Here is a 16845-nt window from a genome sequence, read left to right on the forward strand (position 1 = left end):
TGAGGGGGTGTGTCACATTTCTAGAGGAGCTAGATTTAGAGTTGGGCTTTGAAGGATGATTATATTTGGGAATGTATAGATAGATTAGGCACGCTGGTTTTTCAGGTCTACAAGAGAAAAGACAGTAATGAGACCTAACATGGTCTCATTGCCTTAGGACTTAGTGCCTATAAGAACTATACAAGTTAAACTGCATGTTAGTTGTAAAAAGTCCAACTAACAAAGCGTATTTACTCACAGAATTTCTCTTAATATAGTAATACTGGTATGCAAGATCTTGTCTTCTTTTAGATGAGCAAGTAGAAGCTCCTTGGAGCTTATTTGCATGCAATACACTCATAGTAAAGGGTAAAGTAGGGAGTCTAATATATGGGTTCTGATGCCCAGGATCTTTCTACTTTGATGCCTTGGTTACTCTTCTTTCTTGCCTCAACATGCTCACAAACACTTTCTTACTTAGTAAAACTAGCTCAGACATTCTATAGAGTTGACTATGGAGGCCAGACAGGGAAGCAGATGGAGGTAACTTATAGGGAGAAATTTCTTTAGATACCAAAGCATTTTTTCTGTCATAACTTCTGTTTCCAGCATGAAAATTGTGTAATAGCAGGAAAAAATTCTACTCTGAAAGGCTCTAGTAGGCTACATAGGGGCACTCAAGGGGCAGGACTGATTCCTATCCAGATTTAAAGTCAGTACAGACAGCTACTTGATCACGGGGTTGGCCAGCGCAACCTTAGAGCACCCAGGCCCTGGACTGAAGTCCAACAGCCTTTCAGGCAGACAGAGAAGATCAGGAGTCAGAGAAGGTACATGCTGACCCCATGGAGGAGTTAATTTCTGGGGGCTCCAGGTCAGATTTTTCTGCTCTGTCTCTGGCCTTACAATTATAGCCTTCTCTCCAGAGCAGAAGATTCAGAGCTCAGAGATCCTTTGGCAATCACCTACTTCACCTGAGCACAAGGCCAGATGTGTCTCTTTCCCATACGTTGACCCAGGTCTTTATGTTTTAAAGGCAGCTGCTCTTTGACCCCACTGAATCAGCCTGGATGGAATCTTCTGAAAGAGGTCTCAATATTAAACAAATGATAGGACATTGTCCTTTTTGGCTGCAGAATTCTTCACACCAAATCACAGTGATGATGATGATGATGATGATAGCAATAACATAGAAACATAAATAAAGGAAAGGAAAATGGAGAAAAGTACACTGCTAATATTAATCAAATGCTTCGTGTGTCCTGTGTGCCTGAATTTTCTGAGAGGTCTCTTCATTTTTATGTTCCGGTACCCCATGAGGTAAAAACTCTTAGTATACTTGTGTTTTGTTTGTTTTTTTGGGTCACACTTGGCAGTGTTTAGGACTTACTCCTGGATCTGTGCTCAGGGATCACTCCTCTAAGTGCATACATAGACTGTATGCAGTGATGGGGATGTAATATCTCTCTGGCTCATTTTATCTGCTCTATAAGTAAGAACTTAGACTTCTTGTCAGGGACACAACTTTGCCTGGTAGCACTTTTTGTGTTTTTGAAGCCTTGGGTTTGATGCCTTAGCACTACAAGAAAGAATGGAGACTTCAAAGAGATGCATGAAGAAAAGTGCCTCAATTCACAGTGGTGGTGAAGGATTTGGACAATGGTCTTTCTGCACTCAGCATTTTCACTCTTACCCACTCTTCTATGCTTTCTCTCCATGGCAATTAAATTGACCTGGGAAGTGGAGGCAAAGGAAGGACCCACCCAGACCTCGTGACAAGAAACTTCTCTCAGGCCCAGGCATGAGAGAGGGTGCCAGACCCAGGCACTGTGGAGCTGATTTCCATCCCTAGGCTAGGAGAGCAGTGACCTTGAAGCTGATGGATCATGTGCCCCTTGTTATTATTTATTTTTCCCTCCCTTAGAGTCTGTGTCTCCTCCTTGCCCTCTGTCTTGGTAAATGATGATGCGATTGGTCCATTCCCAAACCAGAAACCCCAAAGTCATCCTCAACTCTCCCCAGCCCTCCCATCCATCAGCAGCTCAGCACCTTCTATCGAAAAACAGATCTGGAATTCAGCCTTTCTTCTTTCCACCCACGCAGCTCTGTCAGTGCCGGAGGGACATCAGCATCCTTTGTGGTACTGATGCAGTCACTTCCCTTTAGCGCAAGCTCCTTTACCAGTGTCCTTCCCACACTGGCCTCTCCTTTCTCAGGCTTTCTCCTCTGTGAGTCCATCTGCCTGCCCAAAACACCAAGTATTTCTGTTTTCTGCAGTCATGAGCCTATCTGCAGACTTTCTCAGACTCTGCTTCAAGTGTCCTTCCACCCTCCTCCAGGAAAACTCCTATTCATCTGTCAGGGCCTCTGCGAAGATCTGCCTGTGAATTCTTACTGAACCCTGATGTCTGCTACTGACCCCAAGGGAATGTTCACAGTTTCTCCCAGGAATTGCAGCCATTATTCCATTTGGGTACCACAAAGCAGGAGAATCTGCTTATCTCTTTCTCTTCCACCCAGACAGTTACTTTATTCTATGTTTTTTCCTCTACCTCTACTTCTCACCTAGGTTATTTAGTGCATTTCTCTGAATAACTATTGAGTGATGGAATGTTGATAAAATGGATGAAAAACCCTGTCTGGTGGTTCATAGTGTATATAGCTGGAGACAGTATATCTATACATGTGTGCTGAAGGATTGGAGTTTCTTGAAACTGCTTAATCAACTTGAAGTCCCAATTACCACACAAGTCTGTGTCTGTCTTGAGTCTCATCAGGAACTGTGCCCTGTGGGGTGAGGGGCAGATATGCTGACAGTAGTCATTATCATTGGGGGGGGGGGGGTGATCTGGAATCCTGCCCAGGGGCCAGCAAGTGCTCTGGGGGGTATCTGCTATTTCAGAGCTTTCTGATGGTATTTGGTAGGAAAGAAAAGAAAATGCCACCAACAGCATCATGGCCACCCCCCTGTCTGGAGCATAAGATTTCTTTAACACCTCAGCCGATAGGAATCACACTATGGTGGAAATGGCTGATATACAGTCTTTGCTTCAAGTGGGCTTCACAAATGAAGATGGGGTCTCCTTGTTTGGGCGTGTGTTAAACTGGCTCTTAGTCACCACCAGGTTCCATGTGTGGTTCTAGGTCCCATCTGGTATCTCCTGATGTTACTACATAGAAAGGATGGTGCCTGGGGCTCCACTGCAAAGGTGAACAAATAGAGGCTTAGAAGGAGAATAGCACCTGCCTGTCTTTCTAGCACCCAGAGAAAAAAGGCCCCAGGTTACCTGACTCAAACTGGGTACATTTCTGACCTCTTCTGTTGAATGAGGAGGGAGATGCTAAGGGGTACAGCATCAAATCACTTTCTGTGATTATGTCAAGAACTGTCCTTTTAAACTTTCCTCCTCTAAGTGATTTTGCAACTACCTCAGCTATTCCCTTTCTGCTTCACATCATTTTCTGCACTTTTCAGTTTTTGGTCTCTAGTTCTGGACCTTAAAAGCCCTGTAGGTGAATTTCATCTGCCTTCTACCCATTATCTCCAGCAAAATTTTCTTTGTGCATGGAACTTACTTTCACATACAAACATCTATGTGCTGTTTGAATTCTCAAAAAAAGAGATATGAGTAAGGGGATCACTGGGCTAAGGTATTTCTAAAATATAGTGCTTTTAACTTGTTTGATTCTTGATGCCACAGTCTAAAAAATAAACTTGCTCAGAGATAAGAAGAAACCAAGAAAGGGAAGGTAGGGCAGGATGTAGAAACAAGTCGTCTGAGAAACATTTGGAGAAATTAGAAATGTTTAGCTAGTGGAGACTTGCAACTATTAGAGAAGCAAGAGAACTATTTCTAAACAAATGCACAAATAAATTTAAAAAATCAGTTTAGGTTGTCATGCAATATGTGTCATGAGTTCACCGCTCTTTAAGCTTGGTGCTAGGACCAAAATAAAATGACATTTTTTGGGGTGTCAGGAAGAAGTGTTACTTATTCTATCCGATCACAGAATGCGTGCAGAGAGGAGCTGATTGGCTGCTTGATATGGGCACTATTAAAGGGATTCCAGTGCTAAGTGGATGATTGGAAAAGACAAGCTATAGTTTATTGTACTGCAGCTCAAATATCCAAAGCTCCCCAAAGAGAGATACAGAATCTCTTTTGTGCCATTCAAAAATACCAAATGCAGAGCATGGTATACTGTGTTAAAAGAAGAGCTAATGCCGTGGTTCTTTTTCTTGGCCCCAAGAGATCTGAGTGAGAAAAGGGCTGAGATGCACACAGAATGGCTCTGACTTACATCAGAATACACGCGTGCACAAGGGGAATAGTTGCTGATATGAACAGCTGCAAGAAAGCTGTCTCAGTGGCCCTGTCATTCCTTGAAATATCTCAGGTGCCCAGTTCTACAAGAGTATAACCATAAGTGTACTCACGCATTTAACAGAACTCTAGGCTATTAAATTAGAGGTGAAGAGAATTACTCAAATTACTCAGAATTAATGGTTGGACCTCTCTGTCCTTGCCTCCTAATGAGCTCTAGGAGGTGGTATCGAGTTTGTGTCCCCCACACTGCTGACTACAGGCTGAATCTCGCACCTATTTCTCTTGGGGTTTACTTTGTCAAACCCTCACAGACCATAAACCAGAACCATTGTTTGGGATAAAAGATCAATGATGCTGGGGCGGGAGCTGTGGTGCAAGTGGTAAGGCGTGTCTGCCTTGCTTGCACTAGCCTATGACTGAAAACGGTTTGATCCCCCAGCATCCCATATGGTCCCCCAAGCCAGGAACGATTTCTGGGCACATAGCCAGGAGTAATCCCTGAGTGTCACCGGGTGTGACCCCCCCCCCAAAAAAAAAGATTGTTGATGCTATGTGCCAGGTTACTGGTCTAGTTTTGTAAATACCCACATCACTTTTGGTCTTCCTCCCCACCATCTTCAAGGATCGAAGAACTAGGAAACTGTTCCTAAGATACAATGCAAACAAGAGATAGACTCAAGTTTTATCCAGTGTGTGTGTGTGAGCATGTATGTGTGTCTGACTCAAGAACCTATGATCTTCTTGGTCTGTGGAAGGAAAGACTACTATTGCCCTTTTCCCCAGCATGTCCCAAATTCCATGGTGTCACTGCCTGAACTTACGGTGGGACATAATCTCCTATTGGAAGATGCTAGATGAACCTTCCTTTGTCAGGAGCTTAAAAATACAGCCATTTCAAATACTGTTCTCAGTCCCCAATCCAGATCTGTTTCATTTAATTTGGTGCAGCATGAAAGAATAGACAGCTTAGATAACCTCATTGTCAATTTCCTGAGAGCACTTGTCTTAGGGAAAAAGTTCTGGGGTGCTCAGAACAAATATCACTGTCAAGTGAGAACCCTGCCCCCTTTTATTATCTTTTATGTCCTCTGTGGGGTCATAATTCTTGGACTATAATGTGTGCCCAGTGAGTAGAGAGTATATGATTAAATGTAAAGTTGGAGTCTCCATTCCTCATCTTTCAAATAAAGAAGGTAACCATGTCTTCTTTGAGTGCAGTAAGTAAGGACTCATTTTTTTTTTCACTTAGGTAATTGATACTTAGGATCTCTTTGATAGTAGTATTCTTTCTCCATCTCACTGCTTTCCACTTCTCTCACCTCTCTGATTGGACCAGAAGTAGGAAGTGCCTCTCCTTAGGGGAAGTTAATTGCTCATCCCAGTCAAGAAGAAGTCACCAATCATGGTATTTGGAATCTTTACTTGGAGCCCAGGCAAAGACTGAAGAACATCCCATTGTGAGTCAAAATTACTAGTCATCTGTAGAGACACAATAAAATTTGCACTTCTTCCAGTGGGGGTTTGCTTAGCATCTCTTGCATGGCCTCCCATTCCCTAAGTTGCTTTGGACCTACATGTGATTAGGGAACAAGGGTCACAGAAAAGAGCAAACTTAGCACAGTTACCCTGCCACCAGGATGTGTAGAAGCACATATAGGTCTTGTCTTGTTGAGTGTCTCCTGTACTCTTAGCACATTGAAGCTATGACCTCTTCTCACAAAATCCCCAGGGACCACAGCTTGCAGTATTTCAGAAAGAACATGAATTTAAGTGACTTCAGGGAGCATCACTGCCCAGCCTGTAATAAGGTCTAAGCTTGCAAATGCCCAAAAGACCAAGGAAGAGTGGGTTTCACAGGCTGGCTTTGCTGCAGTGCCTAGGGATTACTGTAGAATGCTTATAATGTTGAAGCATTAGCTCTGCAGTAATGGGAGCTGAGGATGACACTAAGAAGGAATTCTCCCATTTATCCACCTTCTTTAGCTGCCTATGAACATGTCTTTCTGCCTGTAGGTGGACTTATTGCTTCCTTTACAGTCTAGTCTGGCATCAGGGAACCTACAGGAATGTTTGGTGGAGGTGCTGAAAGCTTGATAAAGACCTGCCATTTAAATTTATCTTTATTTTTATGTTAATGAATTTATCAAGGTGAGTTTAGTGTTTGCATAAGTATTCATTTATTTAACGTGTACTCTATGACCTTGTGAAGTTAACATTATTATCTTGGTTTTACAAATGAGGCTCTGAGATTATACATTGCAGAGTTACACAAATTTAGAAACACAAATTTAGAATATTAAAGTCAACATTCAAATTCTTTTTATTCTATCCTGAATTTGTTGTTCTTTCCTTTCCAAGCTAGTCCCTTTCTTCAAATACAAATTCATCACAATAATGGATATTTTGAGATATCACATTAAGTTACTAGTATTTCTTAAAAATATTTTATTTTTCAAGTTTCCATGAGCATTTTCACCATTTGGATATGCATTTAGTCATAGTCATTACATAGAAATACTTTGTATTTTACTCTTTTGACTTAATGGTATATACTGTTCCCAATATTTCTTTTTTTTTTTTTTTATTGTAACATATCTGATCTTTTTTTTTTTTCATTTTTTTTATCTTTATTTAAACACCGTGATTACAAACATGATTATAGTTGTATGATTACAGTCATGTAAAGAGCACCCCCCTTCACCGGTGCAACATTCCCACCACCAATTTCCCAGATCTCCCTCCTCCCCACCCCCCTACACCTGTACTCGAGACAGGCTTTCTACTTCCCTCATTCATTCACATTTTATGATAGTTTTCAATGTAGTCATCTCTGCAACTGCACTCATCACTCTATGTGATGAGCTGCATGTCCTGAGCTGCACCTACCAGCCCTCATCTCTCTTGTCTCTGAGATATTGTTAAAAATGTCCTTCATTTTTCTTAAAGCCCATAGATGAGTGAAACCATTCTGCGTCTTTCTCTCTCCCTCTGACTTACTTCACTCAGCATAATAGATTCCATGTACATCCATGTATTGGAAAATTTCATGACTTCATCTCTCCTGATGGCTGCATAGTATTCCATTGTGTATATGTACCACAGTTTCTTCAGCCACTCATCTGTTGAAGGGCATCTTGGTTGTTTCCAGAGTCTGGCTATTGTAAATAGCGCTGCAATGAATATAGGAGTAAGGAAGGGTTTTTTGTATTGTATATTTGTGTTTCTTGGGTATATTCCTAGGAGTGGTATAGCTGGATCGTATGGAAGCTCAATTTCCAGTTTGTGAAGGAATCTCCATATCGCTTTCCATAAAGGTTGTACTAGACGGCATTCCCACCAGCAGTGAAAAAGAGTTCCTTTCTCTCCACATCCCCGCCAGCACTGCTTGTTTTCCTTTCTTGTGATGTGTGCCAATCTCAGTGGCGTGAGGTGGTACCTCATAGTAGTTTTGATTTGCATCTCCCTGACGATTAGTGATGTTGAACATCTTTTCATGTGCCTTTTGGCCATTTGCCTTTCTTCTTTTTCAAAGTGTCTGTTCATTTCTTCTCCCCATTTTTTGATGGGGTTAGTTGTTTTTTTCTTGTATAGTTCTGTCAGTACCTTGTAAATTTTGGATATTAGCCCTTTATCTGATGTGTATTGGGTGAATAATTTCTCCCACTCAGTGGGTGGCCTTTGTATTCTGGGCACTATTTCCTTTGAGATGCAGAAGCTTTTCAGCTTAATATAGTCCCATCTGTTTATCTCTGCTTCCACTTGCTTGGAAAGTGCTGTCTCCTCCTTAAAGATGCCTTTAGTCTCAATGTCCTGGAGTGTTTTACCTACGTATTGTTCTATATATCTTATGGTTTTGGGGCTGATATTTCTAAATAATTTTTAAAATGATCACTTAAAGGATAGCAAAAATAATATCTTTGGGTTAATTTCCCATAATTTCATAAAGTCTTGTACTACGAGACACTTTGCTTTCTCTCTCTTTATTTGCTAGTTTGAATAATGCTGCAGTTAAGATGTTCATGCATAAAGTTCATACTTCCAAAGCAGTATGAGATTTTTTTTTAGCTATTTTAAAAAATGTTTTGTTTTGTTTCTGTGAGGAGAGGCTCCCAACAGGAAATCTGGTGTCTACTTCCACTATTTCTTGGCCAACTACATAGATTATTCAAAGTGAGAATCTGAGGAGGCAATGTTGCTCTGGGTATATATATATATATATATATATATATATATATATATATATATATATATATATATATATACATATATGTGTATATATATATATATATCTATATATATATATATATCTGGGTATACTGTTCCAATGGTGCTTGGAGTCTGCTTTCCAGGGCCACATTTAGTGATGTTCAGGGATCAAACTGGAGTGTACTGCATGTTAACACCTTAATCTCTCACTGTCTCTCTGGTCCCCTATACAGTCTTTTTTGTTTATTTTGGGCCACACCCAATGACACTCAGGGGTTACTTATGGCTCTGCGCTCAGAAATCACTCTTGGCTTGCTTGGGGGACCATCTGGGACACCGGGGATCAAACTGAGGTTTTTTCTTGGGTCAGCTATGTGCAAGGCAAATGCCCTCTACCACTATGCTATTGCTCTGCCCCCCCCCCACAGACTTTTATAGATTAAGAAACATGAAAATAGGCTCCAGAATCATGTTTGAGTATACAATCTTCCTTTTGATAACACATCAGATAAGCCATAACATTGTCTAACTTCTTCATCCATAAAATGGGAATGAGACTGTGTGGCAAAGATTGAGATGTAGAACCATAATAGAATGATAGTAAACAGGGCGGGGGATGTTCTTTTATGACTGAAACTCAACTACAATCATGTTTGTAATCACAGTGTCTAAATAAAGATATTATTAAAAAGGAAGGATATTGTTGGTGGAACTGTCCCTCAGTTTAATGCCTATGATTGAACTATGTCATGGAAATTGCTGGTCTTGTTCCTATTGCCTCCAGATGCACCAATAACGCTTCATGGCATTGATCCTTCTTTGCATAGACACATTAAAATAGGAAAACACTATACCTACAGATAAGTTCTTATCTAATAAATCTCAGTACAATGTACCTTACACCCTGAACATTGATATAATGACCTGGCACAGGCCTCAGAAGAATGGGCATCCTCCATTCACGCCAGAACCAGGCAAGCTATCTACGAAACATCCAAGGTCTTTTATAGCAACAGCTGGAAGCAGTCCTCTACCAGGAAAGACACTACCAAGGGTCTGACATCGACCTCCTAAAAAGAGACTTCTGTTTACACTGAGAAGACTTGACAACAACAATGACCTGCTCTACAGGACATGGTTCTCTCTAGTGCCCCTTAAGTGTGAGGTGAAACGAGAGGATGCTCTGCACCATCCTGACTGCAATATGGGATATGCAGACTCCAGGACCTTTAATACAGAAGCATGATACCAACAACAGAGACTATGTGAGGAATGAAGGTGTATTGCCACTACAGACGATGATTTGAATTGGACAAACTAGTTTGCCTGGAGGTTAGAGTCAGTCCTGTGCCAGGAAACTTCAGGGGTAGGGTCTCCTTGTATTTAGACCATAATTTTTCTTTCCATGTCCCTTATATTTTGGTGGGCCTATGCAAACAAATGCCACTCTAACACCATTTTTTACTATTTCCCCTTGACTCCAATCCTTAAGAAAAACAACCCACTAAAACTTTTGAGGTTAACTTAAACTAGTAAGCATGTGCATGGAACTAGATAAATGTACTTTGCCCTCAATGTTTAAGGAGTTACATAAGTCTAATCTCTTTGGATTATATTGTGTGCTGCTAAGAAATAGTATGTAATACAACTGGGGATTTGAGGGACAAATTAATTGTATTGTACATGGGTTCAGTTTTGTTTTTCTTAATTTTATTTGGTTGAAAGATCAAGGCTGGGATATCATCGATGGGTCTACCGAGAATTCTGCTTATGGGTGATTGGGCTTCCACTGTAACTTTACCCTGTCCTCTTTCTTTGCATCTTTGTTGTCATAATTAAAATAAAAAAATTTTAAAAAAAAGGAAGGATAGTAAACATGCCTATCTCATGATAGATAAGTTACAGATAAATAATGTTAGCCCTGTTACTCAGAAAGCCTTCCAAATAGAGTGTGCCAGCTCACACATGCTTCTGAAAATTTTGATAGATGTGGCAAAAATTGTTCTCATACAGTTAGAACAACTTGTACCATCAACAATATATGAAAGTACTATTTTATCACAAATTCACAAGCAATTGATTTTTATTGTTTTGGGCTCTCATGATCTCGGAAGGAGAGCCAGATAGGAACAAATAGGCTCTATGCTCTTTACATGGGAAGAAGTTGCATTATATGGTCACAGAAAATGAGTCACAAATCTCTGAGGGGCAGAGACTGATCAGTGGCCAGCAAGGCTGGTGTGTAAGCCCTATATGACTCATCCAATCCCCTTGATCTGAGGGATGGATGAGCTACATGATGATAAAGAATATATTCTTGACAGAAAACAGTCTGTGACCTGACTATTGGTATCGGGGAGACCTTGCAAAATCTTAACTGATGATTTTTGTTTATAAGGAAGAGCCTGTCATCAGATAAGGAGGCTTAACGAGATCCTCTGCCAAATTAGATTTGACATGTGCCTGGTACTCTGGCAGCTAAGCCCCCTTCCCTAGGCTGCTCTCTGCAGTCACAGTCCCTGGCAGCTATTCTCTGGCCTGTCTACTGTGACAGGGTGCTAATCTGGGGCTAATGAGCAGTCAGGAGACAGAGGTTACAGTGAGGTTGGTCTGCACGCAGGGGTGGAAGTAGGGGGAAAGAAGGGCAAGGTCTGGGTTTTTGGAGCTGCTGAGTGACACATTGGGAGGAGCTCTTGATTCCGAGGGCAGTCAAAGGATGCAGCTCTTTCTGGATTTCTTTGAGTTAGTGGCCTCGACAGTGTCTCAGACAGGATGCAGACAGCAAGAGAGAAGTGGTTGCTGAAGCTGACTTGATACCTATTTGTTCATTTGTTCAGTCTACAAATCTGCACAGAAAGATAGGACTTTCTGTATCTTCTTAGGACAGCTCTTCAGGACTGTGCCTGATTTTTATTTGTTGTAATTTGATTTCACCCGGGATAAAGGAGGGAGCAGGGAAGCCATTGATTGGTTTCGGATGTTATGTTTGTCTAGCCCTGGCCCTGAAGACCTCAAGCCAAAACGTCAATTAAAAACCTACTGTCCCAACCATTATCTGCACAGAAATGGACAGATCCATTTAGTCACAAATCTATATATACGCTTCAAGATAGAAGAAAGGATTTATTGGTATAAAGTGCTTTTCAATTTTAGAATACTTATATTTATGTCTGATCCTTGACAGCTCAATGATCTAGATATATCACTGAATACACTAGAGTTTTCACGTCCCATCTTAAAAATTTCCAAATAGGGGCTGGAATGATAGTACTGCAAGTGGGGTACTTGCCTTGCATGCAGCTGACCTGGTTTCAATCCCATTCCATTTGGTCCCCCAAGCACTGCCAGAAGTAATACCTGAGCATTGCCATGTATGGCCCCAAACCCAAAACAATAACAACAAAATCCCAAAGAGGCTGGCTTAGTAGCATTTGAGAAGATGCAGATTCACACAATAGTGAAAATCTATTAAAACCTGCCAGATGGCAAATATGGAGTGTGTGTGTGTGTGTGTGTGTGTGTGTGTGTGTGTGTGTGTGTGTGACATCTCTGTAACATTACTGGTATTGGGAAGCATGTAATTTGTATGAACTCTCATACAATACAATACTGATAAAAATGTACATTGACAAAATTACTTATATTTTAGTCATGTAAGTGACAAAGCTGAATGATTTTTCCCTAAGAGCACTCTCTTGGAACTTATGTACATATGTCTTGGAACATATGTACATAGTAGATATGCACAGTATAGTTTGACATTGCATATATTAAAATTGGTTGTCAATCAATAACAATATAAAAGTAGAATTTTGTATATTCCAACAATGCATATGATAACAGTGAAAATTAAGGAACTGGACCCAACTTAATTTTTGTGTTTTGTTTCTATTATGGAGCCATACCTGCTGATGTTTAGGGCTTACTTCTGGCTCATTATTCAGAGATAATTCCTTAGGGGGCTCAGAGAACCATATATAGTCCTGTGGATTAAACCTGGGCCAATGGCTTGCAAGGCAAATGGCTCACCTATTGTATTATTGCTCTGGCCTGCAGCCATCTTTAAAGAGATCTCATTGACCAAATGCAGTGAAATAATCAAAGCACCAAATTAATAAGGACTGGAATGAGGGCTACACCTCATGAAGCTTTATTTATAATACATGCTAGATCAATACTTAGATTATAGACATAGATTAAACACTATCATATTTTCATACCATCATACATGCATAAGAGGTGCTTATATTAGAATGCTGAATGGAGCTAGCAGTGTATAGAGAATTCTGAATTTTGAAAATTATAGTTTTTAAACCATCATAATAAAGAGGACTCAAATATGATCCAGTAATGGGTATCAAAACTTGGGGAGTATTTGCTTTGGCAGCACATATATTAAAATTGAAATGATACAGAGAATATTAGCATGGCCCCTGCGCATGGCTGACACATAAAACTTGGTGGGGGAGACATGTTTTGATGAGAATAATAGCTTTACATAATTTTTTTTTGAGGGGGAGATCACACCCGGCAGTGCTCAGGCTCAGTTACTCCTGGCTCTATGCTCAGAAATCCCTCCTGGCAGGCTTGGGGAACCATATGGGATGCCGGGATTTGAACCACTGTCCTTCTGCATCTAAGGCAAATGCCTTACTGCTGTGCTATCTCTCCGGTCCCAGCTTTACCTAATTTTGAAGTGTTGCCTATATCTTGAATATTAGTTATAAAGAATTTAATCTCCTAAGTATATCCTCCTAAAATTGGAAATACCTTGGTTAAATGATCAAAATTAACAACACCTACAAAAAACAGATGGACACTGTGTGTCTCCCCATGTAATAATATAAAATAGTGTATGTGTCCCATCCAATTACAAGTAAATATCAGAAAACACAAAATGGCTGTTTTTCTACTGAAAATTATATCATTGTCATAAAATAAAAGGCTGTGGAATATTGCAAATTATCTAAGGCTGAAGTAATTTGACAAGTAGATGGAAACATGTAATGACTGGAGGAGAGAGATGGAAAGAGAAAGCACAATATTAGCAAAAATGAGTCTGTATGAAGGGTATTTATTTTGTTAGTTCTACTTTTGTAGTTTTTTGTCATTTTTCATTTTAGTAATTATTAATTTAGTAATTATATCCAAGAAAATATGTGAAAAGTAGTAAAATCAATATGGGTATATGTGTGGGGAAAGGTAGTTTTTATGTTTATATTATAAAAAGGTATAAAGTTAAAAATCTTAGATGGAAAGAAATCATAAAGAAATCAAAGAAGGGGCCGGGCGGTGGCGCTAGAGGTAAGGTGCCTGCTTTGCCTGCGCCAGCCTTGGAAGAACCGCGGTTCGATCCCCCGGCGTCCCATATGGTCCCCCAAGCCAGGAGCAACTTCTGAGCGCATAGCCAGGAGTAGCCCCTGAGCGTTACCAGGTGTGGCCCAAAAACCAAAAAAAAAAAAAAAAAAAAACAAAAACAAAAACAAATCAAAGAAAATTACAAGTAGAAGAAAAGTTGATATCAAAATTTGTTTTTAGTGACTAAAATATTTTATACACTCTTAATAAAATTTGAGAAAAATACAAATAAAGCAGGGATTAAGAATGACTTTAAAAGGATAAAAGTAGGACCCTGAGGAGATAAATGCTGCAGATGAGAATGTCCAGCAGCTGTTGGACTCAGATAATCTGGAGCCTTAGAAGGATAGAGGCAGACTAAGTTCCTGTCATTCCAAAGGTCCAGTTCTCCAACCATTCCTATTTGGCTCTCACCACTGCCAGAGAATTGGCCCAATTTCATGACTAATTTGGAGATACGGAGAGATGCGAAAAGCTGATTGTCCCAACACCAAATGCTCCTGAAGTGTATGACCACATATTTGCCACACAACCTCTAGACTTCAGAACCCAATAGAAGCACCTAAAATTAGATGGGGAAAATTATATAGAAGCCCACTTGCTCAATGAATATAAAGCCAGTTACACAGAAGACTCAACTCGTAACTAACAGCTCAATAAATCTGTAGTCAATGACTTTAGTAACAGCATTATGAGATATATATTGTAACAAGCAATGAAGAATAAATTATTTTGTACCTTCTAAGAAAGCAGGCTAGGAGGGGAGGTAGGAAACTGGGGACATTGACAGAGAAAAGGGCACAGGTGGTGGGACTTGTTTTGGAACATTGAATACACTATATTATTTTTTTATTAAATATATTTTTTATTTAAGTAACATGATCATATTTGGGTTACAGTCATAACCAGAACACCCCCCTTCACCAGTGCAGCATTACCCCCTCCCCCCTTCCCATCCCCTGCCTGTATTTGAGACAGGTATTCTACTACAGTAATTTGTTTTTAAGTTCAGTAAGTTGTATTTTTTTTCCTTAAAGGATAAGAGTAAAAAAATATAGTAAAGGTGTGATAGTGGCAATCGCCAATGTTTGCATAGGTCCAGAAAAATGGAGAAAATGAAAAACAAACTTTGACCTGATTCAAAAAGACCTCACCCCAGAAGTTTATTGGCATAAGATAGACTCTGGGTTCCAGGCATACCAGTCTATCCAACTCCAGTCATTCTCAAGGTCCTGGTGAAACTTTTTCACACTTTAGTTATAGTTGGTATCAGACTTTTATATTTAAAGGCTCTGGATTCTGAATACACTATATTATAAACAGTTTATAAATTATGGTATATAAAGTAAAAACATAAAAAAGGATAAAAGTAAATGTTATGCAAAGCATGGTAATAAAACCTGCACTTTGGATGAAATGAAATGAACATTTCCTTGAAAAACACAACTGACAAATGACCAAGAAACCAGAGATGACACAAGACAGTAATAGCATTTTGAGTAGCTCTCTTCTATCTATGAAATAAATTGAAATTTTAAATCAGGACCTTCCAGCAAATAAACTCTAGCTTCCAATGACTTCATAGGTGAATTCTGTCAAACATTTAAAGAGTAAATATTATCACCTTTCACAACTCTTCCAGAAAGAGAAGAAACATGCCTCATTCCATTTATGAGTTTAACCTTGAAAACAGTTTGTGACAGATATTACAAAAAATTCTTGCTAGCATAGATTAAAACATATTTAGTTAATGGATTGAAGAGACAGTAAGAGGCTCTTGGTTTGCAAGTTCAATCCTTGCTACCGAATATGATCTCCTGAGCACCTTAAGGAATGAACACTCAGAATAGATTTAGGAGCATGTCCTGAGCACTACCAGGTATAGACCCCAGAAAAAAAACTTGATAAGATATTAATTAATTCTCAGAAATAGAAAAAAGGTATGCAATGACATGACCAAAGTGTATACCAGAAATAAAGTTTAGTTCAACATAAAAATTAATCAATGTAGTATGCAAATTAGTGGATTAAATTAGAAAAACCATATAATCATAATAAGAGGGATTGAAAAGGAATTTGACAATATTCAGTACTTATTAATGGCAAAGATTCTCAATTAAACTGGATATCCTTTCACAAAATAGGTATTATTCTGATCAAGAATGTCTACGAAGTTCCTTTGGTGAATACTTAATGGTAAGGCATTAGTGCTTTCCCCTGAAGATTATAAAAGGGCAAAAATGTTGAATTTTCTCTTCAATATTGTATGAAGATTCTAGTCTGTTAAATAATGCAATACAAATTATAAATGTAAAGCTTCAAAAGGGAGAGTTAAAATCTTTTTATTTATATTCATAAAAATATAATTAATTACTTAATTCAAATTCACAGACAATATGATATTCTATTTAAAAATCTCTATGAATCAACCAAGAAAGTTTATGGAATATTACAGTGGATTGATTTATCAGTATTTCAGGATTACATGGTGCATAAGCAGAAATCAATCATATTTTTACATATTGGCAGAAAACAAGTGAGAAAGAAAAAATTATATTCATGGTCTCACTCATCTATGGGTTTTAAGAAAAATGAAAGACATTTCCCAACAATTGTCAGAGACAAAAGAAAGGAGGGCTGGACGTTACAGCCGACCTCATGAACCTCACCACAAAGAGTGATGAGTTTAGTTAGAGAAAGAACTACATTGCGAACTATCCTAACAATGAGAATATATGAGGGAAATAGAAAGCCTGTCTAGAGTACAGGTCGGGGTAGGGAGGGGAGGAGGGATATTTGGATCATTGGTGATGGGAATGTTACACTGGGGGAGTGTCATCTTATATGACTGAAACCCAACCACAATCATGTTTGTAACCAAGGTGTTTAAAAAATATTAGAAAAAAGAAAAAGTTATGTTTACAATATTAAGAAATTATGCTTAGTGGTGCATTTAACAAAAGATATGCTAGTA

The 16845-nt window shown here is 39.2% G+C and overlaps 1 non-coding gene across 1 annotated transcript; it reads left to right on the plus strand.

Moving 5' to 3' along the window:
• The first annotated feature begins 12888 nt into the window (after positions 1–12888).
• On the plus strand, positions 12889–12991 carry LOC126028401 (U6 spliceosomal RNA). The gene has a single exon (XR_007502428.1). It is a non-coding gene; the product is annotated as a U6 spliceosomal RNA (small nuclear RNA).
• The last annotated feature ends 3854 nt before the right edge of the window (positions 12992–16845 follow it).

Source organism: Suncus etruscus, chromosome 1 (genome assembly GCF_024139225.1).
Source record: "Suncus etruscus isolate mSunEtr1 chromosome 1, mSunEtr1.pri.cur, whole genome shotgun sequence".
In the NCBI taxonomy this organism is placed as follows: Eukaryota; Metazoa; Chordata; class Mammalia; order Eulipotyphla; family Soricidae; genus Suncus; species Suncus etruscus.